Source organism: Anopheles arabiensis, chromosome 2, assembly GCF_016920715.1.
Source record: "Anopheles arabiensis isolate DONGOLA chromosome 2, AaraD3, whole genome shotgun sequence".
In the NCBI taxonomy this organism is placed as follows: Eukaryota; Metazoa; Arthropoda; class Insecta; order Diptera; family Culicidae; genus Anopheles; species Anopheles arabiensis.
In genome coordinates, this window is record NC_053517.1 from 49,445,981 (window position 1) to 49,459,530 (window position 13,550).

General features: G+C 42.4%; 1 protein-coding gene across 5 annotated transcripts in view; it reads right to left on the bottom strand.

Moving 5' to 3' along the window:
• LOC120908580 overlaps positions 1 to 12,029 on the bottom strand; it is a 64,417-nt gene extending 52,388 nt beyond the window's left edge. For 4 of the 5 annotated variants that reach the window (XM_040319752.1, XM_040319750.1, XM_040319749.1 and 1 more), the window contains exons 1-2: positions 11,896 to 12,029; positions 9,711 to 9,834 (exon numbers count right to left, since the gene is read on the bottom strand). The gene's annotated coding sequence lies outside the window, so the exon portion shown is untranslated. Of the gene's footprint in view, positions 1 to 9,710; positions 9,835 to 10,559; positions 10,788 to 11,895 lie in introns of those variants that run through there. The other variant, XM_040319748.1, reaches the window with a different exon arrangement.
• Between the last annotated feature and the right edge of the window lie 1,521 nt (positions 12,030 to 13,550).

The window sequence follows — 13,550 nt, forward strand, 5'->3', positions numbered from 1 at the left end:
TAATACGCTACACTAGGCACCTATGGAGACGCCTAGTTACGCATGTGTCTGTTTTTAGACAAAGTTGATGTAAAAAAACTTCAATAAAATTCGCGTTCGCAAACTTTCGCAGAATATTTCTTCACAGATTGATAGTATATATATCACACTATTATGTGACATATATGAGACAACGCCACTCTACGCCACTTTCATAATGGCATCAAGTCAAAGTTTAAAATGATGAAACATTTCAGGAAGTTTCTTGAGTTATTACCGGATATTTTTGCATAAAATTAACTTAACTCAAAATCTTTTATGTATTTATAAAGCTGACTGAATATCCTTTTTAAAATGTTTAAATTTATCAAAATCGGTTCATATTTGAAAAAGTTACGAAGGTTCAAAGTTTTCCAAAAAAATGAAGATTTTTCTGCGTTTTTTTTAATAAGTCTCGACTTTGAGAGGTCTTTTCTAGAGAACCAGAAAAGATAAAGAGCTCATATTTGGTATTTTTCTTAGTTTAACCCTTAGTATTAAAACCTATTATTTGGAATTGCGCTATTACAAAGTTGATTTTTTGAATTTCATCCCGGCAAATGCCCATTGTGGAGTGGTAGCGATGGGCGCTCAGATAATCATCGGCCCTTTAAAGAGCTACCAAATTAAAGATGGCTCACTGCAAAGCTGCAGTGTTGCACAACCGAAACACATTTCGTCTTCCTCCACCCATCGATTCAAGCTACTCTGTTGCAATACCGGAGGGCTTGGAAGTGTGGAAAAACCAAATAAAGGTAAACTTTCCATGAGCGACCTTTCAATTGTACACGTGCAGCAATGCGCAAGGCGAGTGTAAAATGATTCGTTATGATTATGATGAGGAAAATTGCATTTCGGTCCGCATCGCCACCGTACGGACGCAGGGCTCGTGAAGGGGCTCATCATAATTTTCTCACCTCATTCCGTACATTTTTTCCCAGCCATGAATGGTAGAAGAAATGTTGCTTTTCCACACGGACATTGCATCACCGGTGTTGCCACCAGTGGTCACCAGCGGTGGCTGTGCTAAAACAATCATCTTATACGATCGGCGCACGTCATCATCGGGGACACGCTTTTTCTCGACGCATTTGTTGCACTCAGCTCATCTTTTTCGTAGGTTTTATTGTTGTAATACGTCTACTGCCTAGGAAATTCTTCGAAGACAAACCGACAAAAAACAGTTTTTTCGTACACACTCATAAACGTCATCAGACAGCCATCATCAGCTTGGATTAGGCAGGCGTTGGATGAGTAATGTAATGGATAAAAAATACTTAAAAATATTTGCTAAAAAACAAAATATATACAAAATTAACACAATAAAATTGAACGAACTATCGTGGATCACGAAATCACTAGTCGATCAATGTTTAATGAGAAAGTAAATTTTATCACATATCACATAACCAGTACAACCAAAAGGTTGATTTTTTGCCTTCAATAATGATGTTTTTGTTTTCTAGCATTATTTAAAGAATTGCAAAACATACATAAGGTCAAGCTACGTCTAACAAGTAACATCTGAAGACTAATTAGACCACAAAGTGGCAAATTAATAGATATTTGCAATTTATTCATTCTATCCTAGAAAAATTAAACCAATTGGAATACTCATAGCATAAAAATAAACATTTTTCAAAATTTTACAAAACTTATATGAAATCTTCAGCGATTATATGAAAAGCCGCATCTCAAACCGCATGCCAATGCGCCTAAAGGTCTCAGCAGCAAATTGATGTTATGAAATGTCTGTTGCGTTTCATGCCCGTTGGCGTCAAAACCGGTACATCCGTAAGCTTTAAAGCGTTGTTTGCTAACTTTTCCACATGCACGAGACTGGGGCGAAATGTTTAAAATAAAAGCAATATAATCTACGGCGGGTCCATTTCGCCAAAAAAAATTTCTCACATACTGACGAAAAGTTTCAATGCTGACAAAGTGCAACCAAAATCAAGGACAGACATAATTTTGAAGAAAATGGAAGAAAACGTTTGTACGCCCTGCTACAATTTCACACCTGGGATTTTACTGTTACCAGGCGCTATAACCCACATTTGAGCCAAACAGTTGACCTCGCAGTGAGCGAGAATTATACAACCTACCAGAATTAAGCTCGATTCCAGCGGAAAGAAATTGACTTTCTTGAGCGTATAATCTACGGCTGCAGATGATCACAGTGCGTTTAGAGCGTAAGGCGAAGAGTAGAGCAAGCAACAAAGCAGCCCAGCGATATTCGACCACGATTGTCAGCTGAAAAGTAGGTGAATGAACGCTGAAAATCTAATTTACATTTTTCTACAATTCCCAAACCTCCCGGCCAGCGGGACTGGTTGGTTCACTTTTGTGACATCCCATTTTTCACGCCAATTTCTACGCTCAATCCAGAAAAAGCTTCAAGTAGCAAACCGCAAAGAAGAACCACCGGGAAGCATCATCTTCTCGAGGGTGTACACGACGAACATTTCTACTTGCACGAGCACCTCGCGAAGACAAAAACATTATATAATTAATGTGTGAGAAAATCCATAAATCATGGAGAAATTTTATGGTAGGCCTAGTCGGAACACCACTACCAACACCGTTCGCGGGCACAGCAACATCTTGGGCCAGACTGAGGGGGGTAGAGGGCAATACTGGGAGACTGTTCCAATCTGCCCGCTCGAACGTTGTTTTTGTGTCTCTTTCTCTCTCTCTCTCTTTGTGCTGTTTTCTCGTATTTTCCTTCAATCCGTTTTAAAACATTCATCAGCGCTAAGAGATCACTTTTTTCTACCGCCCAGCAATGGGTTGTTCTCTTGGTGCCCTTTTTCTTCTCACATACGTGCGGCGACCAGCAGGAGGATTTAGAGAGGCAAGACGGCAGTATTCAAAGGAGTGAGAGCGCAAGAGATGAACGATGCACAAGAAAACGGTAACATCTTATGCAGCAGTTCCACAAAACTTTACGGAATACCAGAAAAACATACAAGCTTACCAGCTTACATATACCAGAAAAACATACAAACCGCCAAACTAATAGTACAGGTTTATTTTAGAGATGACTGCACCAAATGAATATGTCCGTTAGTTGCAAATCAATTTGCCACACAACATTGTACTTGATGGATCCTTCAAACAATTCAAGCAACTGCTTCTATTTATAACCATTAGATTGTCATGACAGGTTAGTTTTTCATTTCATGCAACTGTCGTCACAGTGAAGTTGAAATCACACATTATTATACAATATAAATTTGTACCAGCCGCATTCAATCAGGAAGCCAATCAAACCAAATTTCACGCCCCATCAAAGACTGCTTCCACACAGCCAAGCTACGCGTATTGTATTTCGCAGCACTCATTAGTGCACTGCAAGGGCAAAATTCACCACAACCAAAACGAACAAAACTGAAGCCGACACTTCTTTTTAACCCTGTCGAACACACGTGCAATAAATGTGTTAATTTCGATTTGTGTCGATTTACAGATCTATTTGGAAACATCAATCGACTCGGCGTTCGCCGGGCAGCGCATATCCCCAATATCCGAGCCATTCCCGCGAATCCGGTCCTTTGGGAATGTAACGTAATTGAGTTTCATTTGAACGGTACGGCAATACTTTAATCGCACGTTTTCTCATTCCAATTAAACCGTTCAATACATTCCTGTTAGACCCAATAAAAATTCATTTGTTTTTATTCCTCTGCTGTACGTTGCACGTGAGCTATCGAGAAAAGCCGTTGATTTGAATTTCATGAAAACCGCTCTGTAAAGTTATTTAGTTGAATGTTTCGCAATCAATTGAATGAATTCGAACCGGCATGTTGAAAGGTCAAACAAACAAAAACAAAACATGAATAATTTCCATTTATTGAACCCTACAAATGCTTCCAATCAATCGAGACAGTAGCAAGCGGCGGCTTTCAGTTGTTGAACAGTGCATATTACAAGCAAACCACGTGCCGAATTGTTTGCCCAGAGTACACTTTACCTTTGTCTTGAGCTAATGTTGCCTGCCTTTAAACAACTGTGATTTTTTCGTTTCGCCCACCGCGCCTAAAGAAGCCCCCGACATGGTGCGCTTTAAGCATTTGGGTCATCGTAGTGCCCCCCCGTACCGGTGCCATGCCGGTAAACGGGTCAAAATCAACATTCAAAACAACGCCGCACAATTGGCTGTAGTAGGTACACCCAAAAAACAGTGCGCAGATTCTACAAATATAGCCTTTCTGTGTAGTGCGCGTCTACGCCCTACACCATCAAACGTATCGGTATTAGCATCATCCCGCCATTCGTCATACAAACAATATTTTTGTTGGTGTTTTTCTTTCGTTTTCTTTTACGCTACAGCACCACACAGCTCTGCTCGGCCCTCGAGCTGGCCGGAAAACGAATCCGGACCGGCAACCATTTACTAACGGCAAGAGACGGACCGTCGGACGCTTTTCCATCGCGACCCAAGTGTGCACGGTACGGAGCAACTCGCCAGAAGAGCCCCTAATGGGTTCGAGAGCATCGCGGGAAGGCTCATTAGCATAACCAGGAACGCGATGAGGCTGGGAAAATGGGCTACACTTTTCTTTTTCCTTCTTTTATTTTTTTGCATCACCAGCTAGCCTACGGACATAATCATGGGGAGCGAAGGAGAAGATGAAAGGTTTCCAACAAAAGCTCTCTAAATGTAGCCCCTGCGTGTACCAGCAAACACACAACCCATCTAAACATGATCAGCTGTGTTCGCTGCGATAACAAAGGCGAGATAGGGCAAGCCATCGGTGAAAAAAGTTTTACTCAAGCGAACAAAAACGGTCCTATAAAATGTCCGTTATCTGATGGCGGTTCGGTAAATATGCTTAACATTGTTGCAAAAGTAAGCTTTCGCAATGAGAGCTTTCGCCGGGTGGGAGGAAATGCGTCAGACTTTACCCTGGATCTGGCAGCATTTTATGTATGTAACAAAAATCAAACACTATTCCACGCTTCAACCACAACTTCTGGGGACAAAGTGTAACGCCAAGCGGACAGAGCGACAACCGGAATTATATGCAGTACAGTAAACCCCGCGTTTATGCCGGGTAAAGGGGTTTGCGACAGGAAATGGCAGCAAAAAAACCCCTTCGGAAACGGAAGTGAGAAGTGAGAAAAGTGTAGCGTGCCACCCAGCCACACCGGGCGTCGACAGCGATGGCGATTATCTGGAGGAGATTATGATAATAGTCAATTCTGGTAGCACAGGATGGCTGCAAAGGATGAGCCGGCTCCGGTTGCTCCAGGCTGGCAGGAAGTACTTTTTTGTTATTCTGTTTGGTGCAATTTTTCTCCGCTGCCGGACAGCAACGGTTAGTCCTTGGGCGACCGATTTCATCTTTCTTCTCATCCGTTTCGTAAGTTGATTTTTTTTCTCGTTACTTAAAGTGCTACGTCTCACAATTAAATAAATTTAACTTGTCTTAGAACATGGGGAACATTTTAGTGGAAAATTGTTAGTACTAAAGTTAACTAAAACAAAACTAAGCTTCTCACAGCAAAAAAAAACATAATCTGTCCCTTACGGGTAACAGAAAACACAAAAGCTTTGCTAGCAGATAATTGCCATCTTTATTCCGTCTGCGGTAGTATTAGAACATTTTCCCAAACTAATGATTCAAGTCTTTTGCCTCCTTTTCTTACTGGTTCAACTGAGACACGGTGAAAAACTTTTATGAATGGAACCTCTGTCTCAGTACAGCCTCAACCCAATCTGCACGCCGGCACTCAGTCCGTTTGCAATTTTCCCACCGCAGCAATTAGCCAGCGAGCCGCGAATGGGAATGTCGAATGAGAACTGAGAAAACCCATCCAACCCCATCCCGGCACGTATGAAAGCACTGGTATGAAGCCCTCAATGTCATTCGTGACGTCATTTCCTTGCCACAAATCGTCCAATCACAACACCAGTCGACACATGAAACTAATCCCACTGTTCCTCGGTCGCAGCTTTAATCCACACTACTTCCTTCTTCCTTGAACATTCTCATGTCCACCCAAAACACGCCACATTGACAGACAGTCGAGGAATGTTCTGAGGTTCTTTAAATTCTCGTATCCATTCCATCCAGACATTCATGAAGATGGCCAGACAAATTCTCAAAAAAAACTGGGAGAGGGGGAGGGGGACCAGCTCATCCATGAACTGCACAAGTAACAAAACCGCAAACCAAACCGGACACTCCCGTAAACACACGCTCATACACACGTACAGAAACACGTCGTTCTTGGATTCTTTTTCGCTGCAGCTCGAACCAAACCGTGTAACTGCATGCCTTGGGCTTTCAGGTGATGCACGAGTGCGTTTTCACGTGAGAAAAATTAAAGGTCCAGCATTTCGCTAATGCTATGGCCCATGCAGTCTGACTAAGCTATAGATGCTGAAATTGCAATGTTGCAATGCAGACAAACGGTGTTCGTGTGGATGATGATGATGATGCTGATGGGGATGAAGTAAGCTGAGAAAATGCCGGAGGAAAATGCCGGAAGAAAATGCTGGACGACAGTCGCTCTTCGTGCCATCCTTTCATTCTCAATCAAATCAACATGCTTGACCACGGGTAGCAGGATGGACGAAAAGTACACTGGGCGGTAGAATAAAGGAAAGATGGCATAGAGCACAGCACTCGGTAACATCAAACAGATAGACGAACCGCCATATGGCAGACGAATGAAACGGTTCGCTTAACAAATTGGAGTAAAAGTTTTCTCAGTTCTGCAAATAGATTTTTTTTTAATTTGCAATGATTGAAGTTGTCATTACGTTATGCTATTATTATACATATTGATACGTTTTCTAAAACAAATTTTAAGATCATTTTGGCGTTACAAACCCTTGTGAATCTAAACCTAATAATTTTTTGCTTCTGCTTCTTCTACTACTTGGCATAACGTCCTTCGCGAACATGCCGGCCTGTTTAGGAAATTTGTTCATTTTACGGACATTTTATTAAGTCGTATAAGTTGATGAATATACCGCAGGACCACCCCTAATTAATAATTATTTTTAATCACGTACATAAATATTCTTTACTGTCTTAACGATTATCATCCTTGCGATAATCATTAGAATTTCTAGCTCGATCTTTATTCAGTTCATACGGCCAGCTCTGTTACATTTAAAATCGCCAAATTCACGCAACCTAACAGATTTTAATGTAAACTCTTTGGCTATGGGATGGTTATACTTTTTGGGCTAAATCCACCTTGTATATTCTTAGAAGGCGAGCTTCAAAAGATCGATTAATTACGACTGTTGCCATATTTCTATGAAAAGTACAATGCCACAGAGACCCACGTATGTATTATTTATAATTCTATACAGAATGTATTCAATGTATAAAAGCAGATTAAGAACGCAAACAAGGAAATTCATAAGGAGAGAAATATTGCCTGGGCAGAACTAGTGATGGGAAAAATGAATCTCGAAAGGGATTCGAATCGTCGAATCCCAATCCTGATTGTGATTCGAATTTTTGAATCCCAATCCCAATCGCAATCAGAATCACAATCATAATCCCATTCCCAATCGAATTCCAATCGAATCGCAATCCGAATCCCAATCGAATCGCAAACGAATCCCAATCCAAATCGAATTGTAATCGAATCTCAATCGCAATGAAATCTTTTAGGGATTCAAAGCCTACAAACGGGATCTGATCCGATCGAATCCTTCTAAGGATTGAATCTTCGAATCCCGAATCTCCCAACACTAGGCAGCACTATAACCACTAGAAAACGATCGAATAACATCTCCATTAACTTGGGCTTCAAGTGGAGCTTTAATTTCAAACTATTGCTAATTGTAGCGGTTTGGCTAATGAGAGAGATCAACCCATTGTCCTAATAGTAACTTTCACCAATTACAATTCCATGCGGTGTCGAGAGGACTACTCTGTGATTAATTATTTATTGCATTGCTTATTAGCGATGAAATTTTCAAACCTTTTCCCCGTGGAGAGTCCTCAACAACCTTAGGTAGCTTTTGAGAATTTGTTAACGTATTTTTTTCGTGTTCCTTCAAAAATACTTTTCGAAGGCTTAAAAAATTCAAACAAAAGTCGCAAAAACGCTCTGTGAAGATTACCTCCATGTATAAAAATGCTGTAATTAGAGGTGGAAAAAAATCAGCACACCTCGAAGGACTTAGCACCATGTCATTGAACGATGAACAATTAAAATGGTCCGAAAACTTTTCACGCCCGTAAACTGTCAGCCTTTGGGGAGTTCCGACGCCACTTCGATCCGACCAGTTAAAAGAAGACGAGCGAACACTTAAACGTTGAAAAATAGCTGACGAGCTGAAAGTAATTACCGTTTTATTGACCATGGCCATCGTTCTGCGGTTGTGAAAGGGAGTAGCAAAAAAATATATATGTTTCTGTAAGGTTGGTGCAATTTTGCGTTTAAATTGTAGCTTTAAATACCATTTTTCGATCAGCCTGCGCTACATAGCTACCGACATCTTTATTTCTTCATCGTTAATGGTGCCGAAGAAAATTCAAATGCTGGTACCTATTCAGTGGAACACCAAAACTATGTAAAAAATCGTTAAAAGAAGTATTACTTTATAAAAAAAGTAAATAAATGAAGTAGCACAATATCTCACTGGTTTATAAAGCAAAATCACAACTCATGTCTGAAGACGTTTTCCGCTTTCATGTCAACAAACTTAGTCGGATAGTGGCGAACTTTGGGCCAAAAACTGAAACTTTCTTCTACGTCCGACGGATCGCAACCTATCACGCAACGTTAAAGGGTAATTGGGACACGGCAAGGAATTACCCAAAGCAAACTACTGCAACCCACCGTCGGGCTTCTACTTTCTATCTGTGACATCATCAGTTTAGATGGAAAAAGGGAACCTCTTCCGAACTTGTTCTCCATGTCAAACAAACTCACAAAAAAAACGAGACAGTAAAACAAGCCAGCAAACAACGACGTTGGTGGAAGGAGTGACATCAAGTAACAGAACTTAACAAACCATGTCGAAAAAAGTTGTAAACTATCCCTGTTCATATTTTTCTTCGTTTCTCCTGCCAAACCGTTCCTGCCATTTCTTGATATTAACTCCTCGGCATGAAGAACTACCCTCTAGCTTCTTGCAGCATATTGTTTAGTGAACCAGCGAACACCCAAGGGACACTGTTTGATAGTTTTCCGCATGAAAGGACAATAAATTCCTTGGCCAGAGGGAGGGAGGCCGAAGTAAATGTTCCGGGCGGAATACCGTTCATGCTTATTTCCACGTAGAAACGGGGTAAGAAGTTATAATTTTCGTGACTAGCAACGTATTCACGGAACACGACGCAAATCAATTGTAGTCAGGAATATATGAACTCAAGGGTAAGCACGGGAAAATACACACAAAAAAACACCCGCGGTTTCCAAACGTGTCCGTATTGTATTTGTTAGTATTTTTCAAATACCTAATCGATTATGCACGACCATTAAGGGGTAACCAGGCAGAACGGCAAATAGCTTTGTTTATGCCGTCATAATCATGCGAACAGGGGTGTGCTTGATTGCAGTGGCAATAAACTATGAATCAGGTTGGTGCGGGATAATGTTTGGTAGAAAAATAATGCACGAGATAGGCATAAATAATTTCATTATTTAAAATAAAAACAATTTCGTTTAAAAATGTTAGACTCAAATAAGTTTGGAGAACTTTGCGAGCTTACCGTTCAAACGTTGATGAAATGCAGCTATTGTGAATTGTTCGACAATTTTAATTAATCACTGATCACCACACATGGCTGTGTTCTCACTTCGATTGCCAAGAACAAACAAGCACCAGCTAATTTTCTATGAAAAAAATGTGGCAAAATATTAAAACTATAAATCAAATTTATTACTTTTCTTTCACTTCAATATCATAAATTAAAATGTTACAAGCTATTTCACTCAAATACGCCGCACCTGTATCACTCCATCCAACAAAAGTATAAACTAATCTTCTAACAAGATTCTCCCGCTAACAGCGAGAAACATATGGTGGATAGCACATTAACACATTACAACACGGTCAGCTCGCGCGGCACACATCGAGCAAAAGCGAACATCTTATCCTCTTCCGATCTCTTTTTTCATTGCCCTTTTGCTTCGAACGAATTTTCCACTCACAATCGCATCCGAAACACTGCTTCTATCGATTATTAACGAATCGCACGTAAGATTTATCTGTGAGGCATGCCAGCAACCCGCACCAACTGCCAGATTGAACCGAAGCAGTTCGTTATCCACCCGGGAACGGGAGGGAATGGACCCTGCTGCCCGCTAATTTCACTTCTCTTTTACGTTTTCATGCACGGCAGTGGCAGATTCCTTCACTTTCTGGGAGCGTGAAAGATCTACCCGGGATTTGCGTTCCTGCTACATGCTTCGCCCAGTGAAGCACTTCAGCCACACTCGATCAGCTCAATAATTCGATCACTGCACTTGCTCCATGCCTCATTAACGCATCATCTGCCATGGGGGTTGGGCTGTTTGATTGGATGGGTTTATTTCTTCCCCTTCATTCTTGATCTCACCTTTGAAACCGATTACCTTCTCTCAAGCACCGATTTCTACTCACAGCAAACCCAAATCCCAAACGAAAAGATGATGTAAATCAACACCGCACTAAACAGCGCAAAGCACAGAAGCACTAGGAACACCATCTTTGCGCGCGTCCTGCAATCCGTCCACAAGCCCAAGATTGTATCGCCACCAATATCGCGATTCCCTGCGTTCGATCACACCCGAACACTCGATGCGTTTCGATTGGAATGGTAGCGGAAGGCAAAACCGTTTTGCAGCTCGCTGCAGCCCCACTAAAAGAATCGTTCGCATTTAACGTTCGTTGTTCGTTGTTGAACCGGTGTCGTTTTGACATTTGACAGTTACTACGGCAACGCATCGTTTACTATGGTGGGCGCATTTCGTGTCAGACACACCGCGCGCGCGTTGTGGCCCCCCATCATTCGTAAACAAACTTTTTTACGTTCACGTTTCGCCTCTGGGGAAGCAGTGGCTAGCAAAAAACGCACTCACACACACACAGGCACAACTACACAAACTAACCCTCCAATTTTTGGGAAGACCTTAGGGCAGCATGCATTTGAACGAGGGGTGCTGGCAAGCAGACCCCCTGGAAAAGAACGGTGCGAGCCGATAAACAATTCAAAACTTCTACCAGTTCCAACGGAGCGTGAATGGTTGAGAAGGGGGGGGGAGAAATTATTGAGGTTAGAAAGAGGATGAGAAACTCTTCGCCGTGCAGGTGTAATCACCCCGCAAGCACATACAAAGGGAAGAGCAAAGGTAACACGGGAAACAGGTCCGGAATCCTTACAAAGCGCACGCAAGAACTGCCATTAGCATTACCGCACCGTTTGAAAGCTTCTTATGAAAACATTAACTTATTCTTCATTTTTTTCATACACACACACACAAACACACATCTTGGGGCACACACACACACGCACGCACACGTGCTGGATAATCCGTATGCCACCCGGCTATGATTTCCTTCCGTTCCAGCACGGCTTCCTGCACATCCGGAGCGTTCTTGAACGGGAGATGGTTCTTTCCTGTACTGCTTTAAGATAATTAGGCAATCACTGTCCATTACGGAGATCCTTTTCACTTTTCCTTTTTAGTCGGGAGTACTACAATCAATTACCATGGCAGCAGAGCAACTGATTGATTTGAAAACAGCACAGCATGGCTCGGAAAGTAACGCATACAAAACCGGAAACGTAACGCTACCTGTAACGCTGATCACTGATTTGACGCCACTGTTGACCCTTAACCTGAGCGACCAAATTCACACACTCCAGTAGCTGGCTTTGTTCACCTGGCCTCCCACCCCAAAACTTTTCTCACCCTTCCAAAACAAAAGACCTCCCACCGAACGCCGCACGAAGGGCGCAAAACAGGAGGTTCACCCTCCACTCGCGACAACTCCACTCGGACAGCGCAACAGATCGGACCGACGACGTGCTGCGTCTTTGCGAACCGCCTCGGCACAGTGTTGATTTGAAACTGACGGAGAAACGCCATCCCAGCCCCAGCCAAACATGGGCCAAACATTGTCTGCACCCCGCCTCGCCGCGCGCCCTATCCCCCTGCCCTTATATGCGTCTGCTAAAAACAATACGCTTCGGTGTGTGTGCGCAAGTGGCTGGTTGTTGTTGTGCTGCTTCGTGCGGTGCGTGTTGGTCTCCGTGTTTTTAATTCCCCTCCCTTTCCCGTTACCCGGTGGGCCCTATCCGATGGGCCCAATGCGTTGCGCGAGCCCAAAGCCCTCTGCACACGAATCTTACGTCGTCTGCCTTGTGTAAGCGGGAGGAGTGGGAGGTGGTGGGGAGATTGTTGCTGCTCCGGCGGCGTTTGTTTTTCGTGTTGCTCTCTCCCACACGTTCGTTTGCTTTTCGCAGTTTCTCTCTTTTCCTTTTTACTTCTTTTCTTCGTTCTTCTCTTAACCATCTTCTTTTCTTACACTTTTTTCTCTGTCTTTCTTTTACTACTTTATATCTTCCCCTCTTTCGCAACGCGTTGTTGCATCTCTTCACTTGCTGCCTTTCGTTCTCCCCATTCTTATCTCTTCCTTCCGATCCGTTCTGCGTCATCGTGTTATTTACATCACATCATCAAAATATTCTTTTCTTCTTTTCTTTACTTACTTTCTTTGCGCGCTTCACTTTATGAGCTTTTCCTTACCAGCGTGATCATTCTCGACAAACGAGCGCGTCTATATTACATGCGCTCTGGTCTTTTCGCTCGTCTCCACACGTACACTTCGTTCCTCGCTTCGTCCGGCTAGCATGATAATGTTAGCAACATATGCAGTTTTGTTTTACTTTTCACCCTCTCTCGCTGCTCAGCTCTGTTCCTCCGATTTGCGTTGTATGTGTTTGCATTATAATTTCAATATAAACATGCAGCACCGCCACCATCAGCAGCTACATTGCCAGCACCATATTACGGTGGTTTCGGTGGTTTCTATGCTCTAGCTCCTGGCGATGGGGGATTTTTTTTTTCGTTTTTCAACCTGCAGCTCTCTGACCCCATCCAGCGTGTGCACTTGACACTCGCTAGGGGTGCATTTTTTAAGACATATTTCTTTCCTTCTCGCTATCTCTCTTTCTCTCCATCGTACTCTCGCGTTCCCTTTTATCCATGTTTTTGTTTAACCTAGGGACCGAGGGCAATCGTGGTCGATTCCATTCCTTAAAACAAAACAAAAAAATTGGCCACCGTTACTTTCACGATCCATCTCAAATCTCGCATAGTCGTGTCTCATGGGTGGCCATCGAAGCGATGCCACAGTAGCAATCTAGCCACACACTTCCGAATTACGAATCCGGAAAACCGTTAGTTGGATAGTGACAGCGAAAAATTAGATCACTTTTTTGGTGTAATTATCTTAACGCCACAACATTTATGTTTTAATGTATTATACACGGGAAAAATGACGGAGAAATGTCACGATGTGTGATGTGCTATTAGAAAAAGCGTTGGAATGTCGTAAGATCATG